Raw genomic sequence first — 12,525 nt, forward strand, 5'->3', positions numbered from 1 at the left:
GATTTAAAGCGGCTGCGGCAAAGTCGGATAAGCGGGAAGGTCGGATAACACGGAAATTAATACAAAAAAAAACATAAACATTAAAGTAAAGTAGGCCAAATGAGTTAACCATTTAATACAATACAAATCAAACTAAACTGAATAGATATTTACTGTGTGAAGAAGTCTTTTGTCTTTTGTTTGCCTGCTGTTTGCCGTTTTTTGCCGCTAAATCACATACTCTCTTAAGAAGTAACACTTCGGTAGACGATGTTTCCTCCAGTTGCTCTACATATTTTAAAGCAGTTTCTAAGGCGTTGTGTCCTTCGTTGTGAGAAATCTTGGGCGCACTTTCCTCCACTACATCCGCTTCCTCGTCTTCTTCTTTTTCGTTTACCATGTTGACTATTTCTTCAACTGTCACTTAAAATTCTTCATCTTGGACAATACATTCATACATGTCATATTCTTTGGCGTCAGCACATCCCTGATCATTTCGTATCAATGAAACCAGGGTAGTATTTTCTGGTTCGGTCTGCTGCTGTAGATTTTCATGATCTGGAGAATTTTCTTGATTTTCCTGTAGCAAAATTTTCCGGAATTTTGCATTTGTATTTGCTCCAACAGTCTCCCAAGACTGGACCACGTCATAAGCTACGTCTTTCAAATTAATACGGCGCAACTGCTCTAGCATGTCTCCTCCCTTTTCCATAGCAGTAATTAAAGTTGAAAGTAAGTTTCTGCGGTAGTTTCTCTTCAGTGTCTCTAAGGCTGACATAAGGATGGGACATTTGGAAGCCAAAACATGGCCTTTATATCTTGATCTTGTAGTTCATCTTCATTACGTTGAAAAGTTGCATTGTCTAGAAGCAACAGTGTTTTGCGGGGCAAGTTGTTGGCTTTCCAAACCCTTTCAGTTTGTGGCACGAACTCGTTAAAAATCCATTCTTTAAAAATCTCTGAGCTCATCCAAGCATTTTTTGGTTGTAATATTTAACCGGTAAAGCATTTTTAGATACAGCTTTAAATGCTCTCAGTTTTTTTGGGTTACCTATCATAGACAGTTCATTTTCAAATTTGCTGTGGCGTTACTGCATGCCAGAATTGTCACTCTTTCTTTGCTACGTTTGTAGCCTGGCGCTACCTTTTCGGCCTTTGACGCTAATGTTTTCTGCGGTAACATTTTGCAATTGAGACCAATCTCGTTGCCTTTAAAAATTTGATCGCCTGTTAAGTTTTCCTTGTCCATTACCTTGTGAAGTTAATTCCTAAACAACTGAACAGCTTCAAAATTTTGCTGAAAGCTTTTTACGACAGACAGTAAGTGGCCGAATTCCGTATCGTTTCTTCCATCTATCGAGTCAGCCTACACTAGCTGTGAACTCAGGGTCACCTCCGTTACGAAACTTTAAGGCTTTTTCTTGCATAATAGATCCCGACATGGGTACACCTTTATCTCTATGTTGAGTAAACCATAGGAACAAAGCTTAACTTACCTTTACATAATCAAATTTTTTCATGGTTTTCCGATCTTCCAAAACAGCCGAGGTTGCTCGCTGAGCACACCACTTCTCAATTTCATTGCGGTTCCTTTTCCAGTCTCCAACTGTTGTTTTCCCGACGTTATAATCTTGCGCCACCTTTAATAAAGTTTCATCGTTGTCCATTCGTTTTAAAGCTGTAAGTTTTTCTTCCATTGAAACGACCACCTTTTTCCATTTTGAAGCCATCGCCACAAATCTTTACAATAAACGAAGTGCAACACGTCCACTCCACTACGGATCTAAGTTAGCACTGAGGAGTGAGGAGTAGCAGACGGCGACAATGAACTGAGAATCAACAAACAACACGTTAGTCGCTGACCTGTCGTCGGCTGGTGCTGTGAAAGGGTCCGATAACCGAAGATCGGATAATCGAGACCCTACTGTTAGTAAGGAATATGCAAGTGTTACATGTCACAGTTGTGCTGGTATGTATTAAAGCATTTTGGGAGATATAAGACACATTTCGGTCGAACTAATCAAAACGGACACATTCGAACAAATCCTGTCCACGTAATTATAAATGTAAAGCTGCCAAAGTTTCCGGTAAAAGTGCTATCAGTGGTGCCATTCTGGTTACTCAGAAACTGTCATGTAATGGCGACAAGGGAAATCGTGAAACCTTATGATAAAACAAGAGATGACGATTGTAAATTATTTTCTACATGAAGATACGATTATCGTGGGGTCTAAGCTAAGCACTAAGACGAAGTCATTTCTTGCAGTAGCAAGGAAAACTAGCCACCTACATTCCTGCCTACCATAGATATTAATGTTGAATTTTGTGTGTGTGCGTGTTGTACTTACTGTTGTTTTTATAGTGACGTCAAATTTTATAAATGTTTCCAATTTCGTGTGTAACTGCGTATATGCAAGATTTCCTTTCGCAGAATTAGTTTTGAAGTTTATTTCCTTTATGCTTGTGTTTATTTCGTCCTCTGTATTCAGTTATTTATTATCCCTCTGTTTATTCACTCTTCGACGACTTAATACGGTTCATTGTATTTATTACGACCTCCATTAGCATTCAAGATTGCAGTCAACTAGGGCAAGGCTGTTAACGCGTTATCTGTTTCAGAGTTAATTTTGTAACATTTTATATCAAAGCTAACTGTGTAACTTTTGTGTTTTATTTTTATTTTGTTGTAGGCCCTAGATCTATAAAAGATATTTCACTTTTGCAACAACGCTGTACAGGTAGAATGTTCGAGTAAGCAGGTGCTTTGTACTTACTAACAGTCTTTTGCAGGGTCTGTAGCTACGTACTTGGACCGCTTGAAGGAAACTACCACCTTTTCAGGTATTCCACTCTTATGGTCATAGGTGATTAATGTATTAATCATTGTACGTAATTACCGTTTGTTATCGTTTGATACCCTTCCGTTAACCATCACCGCCTTGCAATTTTATTTTTATATACTGTGTTTTCTGACTGAAAATATACAAATCACAACAACAAACATAAGAAGAGCTACAAAAAGCCGGATCCACCTGTTGCTAAAGCTGAAAGAACGTTAAGATTACGATGCCTGAACTCAACAAAGTGAAATACGTCGTGGACTGACGTTCTGAGGTAACTCATCACTTTGAAAGAAAGTATTGATTGCACAAAAGACAGCAGTAAAAATAAAAAAATAAAAATAAAATAATATACTCACGGAAATCATGTAGGCACAATAACCTTCAAGGAGGTTGGCATTTTAACTGCGCCATCAAAATACATATATTTGCTAATGACGTTCGTCATAAACAGCTCATCACAGTTTGAGAACAACAATGATGTCCATAGGGAAAACACTGGAGGGAAAAAAACATCTTACCCATTATTAAAACTGTCAGTGGCTCAGAAAGGAGTTCAATATGCCGCAACAAACATCTTTGATCACTTGGCCAACAACATAAAATATCTAGCAGATAGCAAATTATGTTATAATCAAACGTAAAAATTAAAATATCTGGTAGGTATCAAAGGGAGTTTTAAATAGAACTGAAAAATCACTTCTTCTGGACATCTCCTTCTGTGCCATTGATGAATGTCTATTGAAAAGGTGGTAGACAGAGAAAAAAAAAACGCTCTTTCCACATCATTCCCATAACAGAATCATTAAAATGATGTATCGAACATTTGCCTAACTAACTGACCAACCAAAGACTGTTGTACGGACAGTCGTACAATAGCACCCAATAAAAAAAAAAAAAGATTTAAAGCAGCAGCTGAGGATTTGATCCACCCGCTAAACAGTACGTTGAAATTAATCTATTATTTAGTGAAGAAGTCGCGTCTTATATACAACCAATTTTCTTCTACTCAAGCTATGTAAACGACCGAAGTACACAATAACAAATTCATTTCATTAAAAGAGAGTGTACATAGTCAAAACGAACAAAGTACAATATAGTTCGCAAATTAAACTGAAACCTTAATTCAGCAGTCCCATTTCCAAGATACTGCGCTGAAGTTGAGTCTGTTCTCCTGTTAGTACCATAGTTATACAGCAAGTTACATTACTTAGTATGAAGTATGTAATGTCCACTGCGTAATTTTGCAGTCATTACTTTTCACTTATCAGTATTGTATTTGATTACGTACACACCTCAGGAAACCAGTTGTCAGTTGCCTTTGCTTCTCTGCTTCAAATTTAGCTTAATTGGCTCTCTTATTGTTATGGTTGATGAGAATATCATTAACGGCATCTGAATCTAGAGAACTTCTTTTCTGAGTCAGTACCGTCACTGCCTTACTAAAATCTCTTTCAATCGGGGCACTACTGACAGGTATACTAAAAAAACCTCTTTGCTGAGTTTGATGAGTTTAGACAGGGTCCGCGAATTTGTTTCCCACCATGAAAGTAGGTCTGTGAACTCATCGTTTGGACTCTCCATGTTCATATATTTCTCAACGTCTTCTTTCGATTTTGAGGTGGATGTTCGCCAATTTTGAAATTTTTTTGTGGGAGAAGACATGACATCTTTGGTTAAAGTTCGTACCAACTACGTTATTTAACATTTTTCGCACATATTGATGAATTTCTTCTCTTCTGTCTTCGGGAAAAACTAATAGTTCTTCGAAACAGGGATGCAAGAACGTTGCCACGCAATGAAATGTCATGTAGTTCATTTATAACTTTCTGTCTTATAAACAGTTCTACCCTTTCCTTTGGCTTACACATTATCACATCGTCGGCTCCAGTTTCACAGAGACCTATCAGTTTCAAAAGCCACGGTACTGCAAATGGTAGTGTTGGCTCATTGTCTCCTTCTAAATCGTCCGTGGCCTCTTTCAAAACCTTCATAAACTGAATAACGCTGTCCACAGTCGCTTTGTGATACAGAGTCATCATCTCGTGTTTGTTTGACTCACGTTAAACGGTCTCTATTTGGTCTTTCTGTGAATGGAATGAGTCTAACATCACGTACACACTGTTCCACCTGGTTTCTACATCATGGTGTAAGGGGGCGAAGCCTGATCGTTTCATAAAGCCTACTAGATTCCGTACAGTCAGGATGGAGTCATACAATGCAGGAATCTCATCCATTAAGAAAACTTCATTGGATGTGTGCCTCAGTACTGTATTAATACAATGCATCGCACTTGGGAGTCGCTTGTGTGTTTCTAGTGCTTTATTGATTTTAGCTCCCTGATCTGCAACGAAAGTAACCTGTCTTAGTTCCGAGGACGTTATCTGCATTTGTTCATATATTTCCGTAATGATAGGTTCACCAGTCTTGGCAACATCAGGAAACCTCGTAGTTAATAGTACACTGTTTTTCAGTCTCCATTTGTCTGTAGACTCATAAATACAGCTCGACGTGACAGTCAGGTAATGGGTCTTACGATAACTGTCTGTCCACAGATCGCACGTCATTGAACGCTGGTTTTTACCAATTGCGTCTTTCACTACTGGAATAAGTTCACTCCTGACTTGATCACCCAATTCCTTAATATGTCGTACTACAGTCCTTGTGGAAGGCAGCACGTCTTGGGCGGTGATTTGTCCACATTTGGCTCCTTTATTTATCAGTTCTTGAACTAAGCTTATGAATTATTCACCACTTACCATGTTAAATGGTCAGAGGTCCGTTGCACACATTAAAACACATTTGTCCCTCAGAGATATTTTATCAGCACTGGCAGCTTCGACGCTTGACAAGTGTCGATTATCTTTGCATTCATGTCTGTTCATTCCAGTTGTGCTTCCTTTGTAAGCAAGCAATACTCCACAATAATTTCCATTTTGGCACTGAACGTAACCAACTGGAAGATGTGTATCTCTTTCAACAACCACCTGAAACAGTCGTAATAAACACCTTCATCTATGTTTCACGAAGACAATTTTTCTTTTCATTTTCGGACACAACAAACGTATGAATTCATAAAAAAATTCTACACAAACGAACCGATTCGATTAATCAAATACAATCGCGTCTCGAATTCGGAAGCTCTATTCTGTACTTATTTAGTTTACCTCAAATTTTTCCCATCTACAACTGCCACTCCTTAGCCCCACTTTATCTATCAAAATGTACGTCCCTTCAGCAAGTTTCTTCAACACAACATCTTTTGTGATGGCAGTCATTGCACTGGTCCCGGTTCCGCAACCACTCATGCTGAGTTTAGTGCCGTGACAGTTTACTGCCTACCGCTACGTTACCATAATGCGAGTCTTTCGGCCAGCTCGCGCTCTCGCAGTCTCGGGCTGGCACGTGTCCTATGCGACAATCCTCGTCTCAATTCAGTTTCGTAGCGTGACGTCAGTCATCCCCACCTCACGCGCCTGTGCCACTGATAATGAGCAGCGTACTCAACGAGAAGTGAGAGAGACTGAGCAGCATTTTGACGAGCCCTAAGTACGACCTTCCGACACCTCATCTGATCTTAAAAAAGGAAATGTCGTGTGACGAGGGCCTCCCGTTAGGTAGACCGTTCGCCTGGTGCAAGTCTTCAAATTTGACGCCACTTCAGCGACTTGCACGTCGATGGGGATGAAATGATGATGATCAGGACTACAGGACACCCAGTCCCTGAGCGGAGAAAATCTCCGACCCAGCTGGGAATCGAACCCGGGCCCTTTGGATTGACAGTCTGTCGCGCTGACCACTCAGCTACCGGGGCGGAGTATCAAACTGGTTGTTCTGTGGCGACTGGCTGTGACCAGTTCAGGTTCTCACTGGTATTAGGCCTCCACCTACCCTCTATGTTCATTTGTTTGCGTGGGGCAGTATTGTGTTATACATCCTGCGATGTCCCCTCATGTTGTCCATTCTACCACTTCTATAATCATCGTATGTGTTATTGGCGTAACCCAGCTTAAACCGGTGATCATTCCTATTTCTTCTGTTTATGTACGGGGTACTAATATGATACGGAGGTCTTTTTGCATTCGCAGGTTTGGTTCGTGGTTGAATGACGCCGTTTGCGCACCACACATCGTCTCTACTGACGAGGGATCGCTTGAGTGCGATGTCGCAAAAGGCCAATGAAGCTTACGGCATTCAACGCCCCACAAATTGTCTACCCTGCAGCCACAATATTGGCTGCTAATGACAGCAGGGGGCGGGACTAGTGGTATCCAGTGACAGAGTAATGGCAACAGTAAACAAAGCAAACATGGCATTATGTCTACAACAACAATGCCGAAGCTGGTATTACGTCAGAAAGACATTAGCCAGAGTGAGACGGTAGTGGCAGGTGACGTATTATCGTTTCTACTGGATGATGATAACGATGATGATGATTGTGTGTTTAAAGGGACTAAACTACTGGGTCATCAGTCGCTTCTGCAGGTTGAGTCAATGGAATGTGTGGTGTCGTATACGCTCAACTGTGCAGACAATGTACATGAGGAGTACAATGATGACGATAAGCGCTTAACAAGTGAAACTGAAACCGGTGTCGGGTCATATTGCTCATCGACCTTTTTATACAGGGAGCCACAGATGCCGCCTCCACTGCAGCCTCGTAGAGGACAGTCGTTGTCCAAGGAGCGGGTACTAAACATAACCGTTACGAACAGATTTAGAATAGTTCCCCAATAATATTAACGCATAGTGGCTAAGAAGAAATACGTTTGTTCAATGGAGGACGAGGCGTACTTGTTACATAAATTGGTGTTTGCGCATTTCAGAGATGTATTAAGGCACATTTGCATGCCGAGCGTGAGTTTCCTCGGAAACTCGAAATATTAATTAAATAAATAATCAGTGACAAATAAATAAAGCCTATGGCACACAACTGCAGCGCTGTGTCGCTGATAAAACAAAAGCACAATTACGTTACTCTTATGTTTGATTAAGGAATGGGAGAGCTCTGGTAGAAGTGGTGCGAGAAGCACGTATTTTATTCTATTGTCTGGCACACCGCCATATTTCATGTTATAGAAGAATACTGCGAGTTGCAACCAGACTAGGCACTCGATTCTGTAAAGAATTTATATTTATAAAAGTAAGTAGGATTATGAACTGTAGGCTTATTCATTGAATATATCTGATTTAACTAACTGTGTAACTTTTTTATGTTTAGTAGACAATCACCTCTGTACGACGTTTTGGCATGGCTGGCAAATTATTGTAATATTGAGATTTAGATTATGAGTCCGCACCTACCGCAGCAGTCTTTGGAAACGATTTAATTACGAAGTCCGATTATTTCAGTTTTATTTCACGGTCAACTACGAGTAACATTGCCTTTACGAAAAAGCCATTGTCAAGCGTCTGATACCGAATAATTAAACGTCCACGTTCCAGATAAGCAAATATCAATTACAATTACAATCACCATCATACAGATAGAATAATTAATATTTAAACAATATTTTTATTTTATTTATTTTATATTGGCGACCGTGACAGGACATTGTTCAGTTTGTCATTTGTTACATTGTTCTCTTTGTTTCATGTGAAAAATCAACTTTCTGGACCTGGACGTGAATGTATGAGAGATAACAAAAAATCTGAAGATATTTTGCAATTCTAAAATTTTGCGGGAAGACGCAATGAAACTTCCAGCAAAATAAGGTAAGACGCAGCATCTTTGCATTAGCAGGCTTGACCAGACGTATAATTCAGTGTATTAGCTTTTCAGTAGATTCTGTAGTGTTTCTTTCGTGCATAACAGTTTTCAGTGATAAATTTCATTCTCAGTACTTTTCCTTAAACAATAACGTATGCAACAATACCAATACACGAGTGTACAATATGGCCGACTTCTGTACGATACGTAGTAACATGGACAGCAGCCATTACCAATAATCTCAAATTCAGTTTATATTTTTAAATTAACAGACAGCCATTGTTGCTACGAGCGATTCATGCTCAACTGCATTTTATTTTAAAATCAGTGTCAAATATTTTCTTGAAACATATATCACGTGTGGCATGGTAATAACTAGAAATCAATACGCAAAAATGGAACAGCAAAGACGTACTATTCAGACGCAATCCGACTCGGACGAGAGACAAATGTTAGAAAATGACTTTACGACAGCAACCGATAGTGACGATTTATCAAACATTGACGCAAGTGTTGACGGAAATTTTGGCAATAGGCCGTCCACTACAAAAATTTCAAAGTCTCAGTCAGAGCCCATGTTGATGCATGACGTCACGTCTAATGACGCGACGGGGGCACAGACCTTGCAAACAGTAAACATTGCCGACATGTTACAAATGCTAATGAAACAAAACGCAGAAAATATGGCATACATAAGGAAACAGAACGCCGATAACATGGCAACCTTACAGACACAAAATGACGCAATTAAATCTGACCTCATAGCACTCAAGACAGGTAATGACACTTTATGTAAACGTGTGGAACTTATAGACGCCACACTGACCAAACAGATGACTGAACTCAGTACTAAATTTTCCCGGCTTAATACGAGACAAGAAAAGACTACAACTGACGTAGCACTTTTGCAGACACAGGTGAAAAACCTTAATGTCACGTGTGAAGTTCTTACTGAACAAATTCAAACATATCCTTCAGTACATGACAACCTTGAAAAGCGAAATGCTGACGTACAGAATAAATTTGACAATGTTGAACAACACCTGACTGACATCTTACAATCTGATGCCACAGCTCATTTTCAAAATATTAATAAGGAATTTCATGATTGGGTGGTGGGCAAGGACAAGCATTTTGATAGATGCTTGCGTGAGGATTTACCAACAATTGTGCACGACTCCGTAGCGCAATACATTACTAATAACAGACGGCTGATCAGTGACGCAGTACAATCCGTCACTGCACCCATGAGACGGTTCACCGATCGACCACAGTCTGAATGTAACGAGGGTGTCGGTCAAAATGCACAGTTCAGGAACCAATATACATTCGAGTATGACACACACATGCCGCGCACGACAGACGCACAAGAACGGGACACACTACGACTACAACACATACCACGATGTGCAAACACAAACACAAGCTATTATCATGGTAAACCACAGCAACATTATCGTAATTACTCGCCAGCTGAACATACCAGTAATTACAGTGGAATAAATCCATATCACAATGCGAAGGAAGAAGAAAGCTTAATGAAACACAGGCAATTTCAGATTTTTATCCCAGAAAAACGAACCATTCATCCGGTGATTTTTCTTAAATCTTTTAGTAACGCATTTCCACGCACTTGGAGTGACCGGAAAAAGATTTCATATATTGTCGGTTACATCCAGGGCGATGCAGCTGTCTGGGCGTACAGTCGGGCTGACGTATGTGCCACGTACAGTGGGTTTGAGCGTGCTTTTCTGAACGGATTCTGGTCGCAATCCGTCCAGGAGCGACTCAGAAGACAAATTTTAGAACCTGAAACTTTTAACAGTAAAAATGGCAACTTACGCAGATATTTTGAAAAATACTTGAACATGGGACACTTTTTAGACGAACCAGTCGCAACGCGTGATATGCTCCGTGCGTTGAAGGCCAAATTGCCTTTCAACATTGAAGAAAAACTCCTACATATCCCGGATGACGATTCAGATTATTTTTTAACAGCTTTAGATTCGGTTGACATGTTACTTGAAGATCAGCGCTTCGCGCGGCAAAACAGCAGCCACAATGTTTACACTAGTGGTATGCAAAACATGCAGGCTTGCCAACTCAATTCTGGCGCGCCCACAGTTGGATACGCGGTACAGCAAAAACAGCAAACTCACATGCCGTCTCAATACGAAAATCAAAATCAACACGCGTATTCCAATACAAACAATAGTTACAACAGTAATAACACTTCATGCGGCAATCCATACAAAAGGCACCGCGGTAATAACTACAACGGTAACAACGGATACAAAGGCAACAACAAAAACACAAACAGAAATAGAAATAATAATAACTACGAGCCAAGACAGCATCAAGGTTGGACTCGTAACGATCAGTACTTTCATTCAAACTCTGCTTTACCACAGCAGCCACCAGGACAAAATTGGAGCATACCTTACGACCGACAGGTAAGTTATAATGCGCAACAGCAACAACAACCGCAAAAGTTTGGAGATCATAATAGGTAATATCCGAATGTGAATATAATAGAAATGACACCTGATGCACAACCTCAATCTGTGTCAGTACCTAGTACAAATGCTGATCCAACAAACTAGAAACAGTCACTTCTATGCCCCAGGTCGTGGCTGAAGAATTCTTGGGGGGCGACTTCAATGGTAATCAGTTATTTGACACCACACTTGAACAACAGAATAATGATATGCCGAATAATTCTAAACAAAAATTACCTGTTTTATTTATAAGATACAACTACAATAACAATATATCAGATGAACCTTTACAAGACAGTACACAATGTCGTTCAAACACAAATGAAATTGTTTTAGCATCTACTACTGGTGTAGTAGGTGGGATTCCAACTACTATTATCCTAGATACAGGTGCAGCTGTGAGCGTTTTGTCTTTTAATTTCTATAAAAAGATGTGTGAATTGGAACCTGTGCCTGAGTTTCCTGCCCAAAACTGTAAAATAACTACTGCACTAGGTAATAAGTCATGTAGGGTTACGAAGCAAGTTTTTGTAAACGTTAAAATAGGTAATGGAACCGTACAATGGCCATTCCTTGTTGTACAAAACCTTGTGACTAATTGCATATTAGGAATAGATATTATGAGCGAGAAGGACTGCATTATAGACTTCTCAAAAGGTAAATGTATTTTAAATGATAAAGGCAGTGTAATTGTTATTGATTTGGACAGGAGAACTCTAAAGCATGACAAACACTGTACAGGGTACAAGGTTCAGTTAGTACTTGACAATGACATTCAAGATATGCAAACACACTCATCTGACACAGAGCTAATGGACTTGAAAACATTGCTTGATCATAAGATAAGTGAAGCTACAGCTCTCAGTGTACATGAACGTATAAAACTACAGGAAGTGTTATCCAAATATTTACAAGTTTTTACCAAACGATTAGGTGTTATCAACACGTATGTATACAAGATTGAAGTTAAGCCTCACAAGATATTCTACCACAAGACATATAACGTACCGTTATCTCAACGACCTGCTGTGTGGCAAGAATTAAAACAAATGTTAGACTGGAAGGTCATTGAACCATCCACCTCACCTTATTGTAGTCCTCTACTTGTTGTCAAAAAATCAAATGGAAGCATTAGGTTAGTGTTAGACGCACGAGCAATTAATGAAATAATTTTACCGGTTCACACAAAACCCGAAAATTTAGAAGAGCAATTACAGAAATTTCTAGATGCAAAATATTTTTCCACAATAGATCTCGCTAATTCGTTTTGGCAGGTGGGTATCACTCCTGATTCACGGAAATATACTGCATTTATGTTCGGGGGGCGAACCTATCAGTTTTGTGTTCTACCCTTCGGACTGAATGTCAGCTCTGGGGTATTCATTACAGCCCTGGATACCGTGCTTGTCGACGATTTAGTTGAGACAGTCACACACTATGTAGATGATATACTGATAGCTACACAGTCTTGGAAGGAACACGTTGACACACTTCAAAG

This window comes from Schistocerca cancellata, chromosome 6, assembly GCF_023864275.1.
Source record: "Schistocerca cancellata isolate TAMUIC-IGC-003103 chromosome 6, iqSchCanc2.1, whole genome shotgun sequence".
Classification (NCBI taxonomy): domain Eukaryota; kingdom Metazoa; phylum Arthropoda; class Insecta; order Orthoptera; family Acrididae; genus Schistocerca; species Schistocerca cancellata.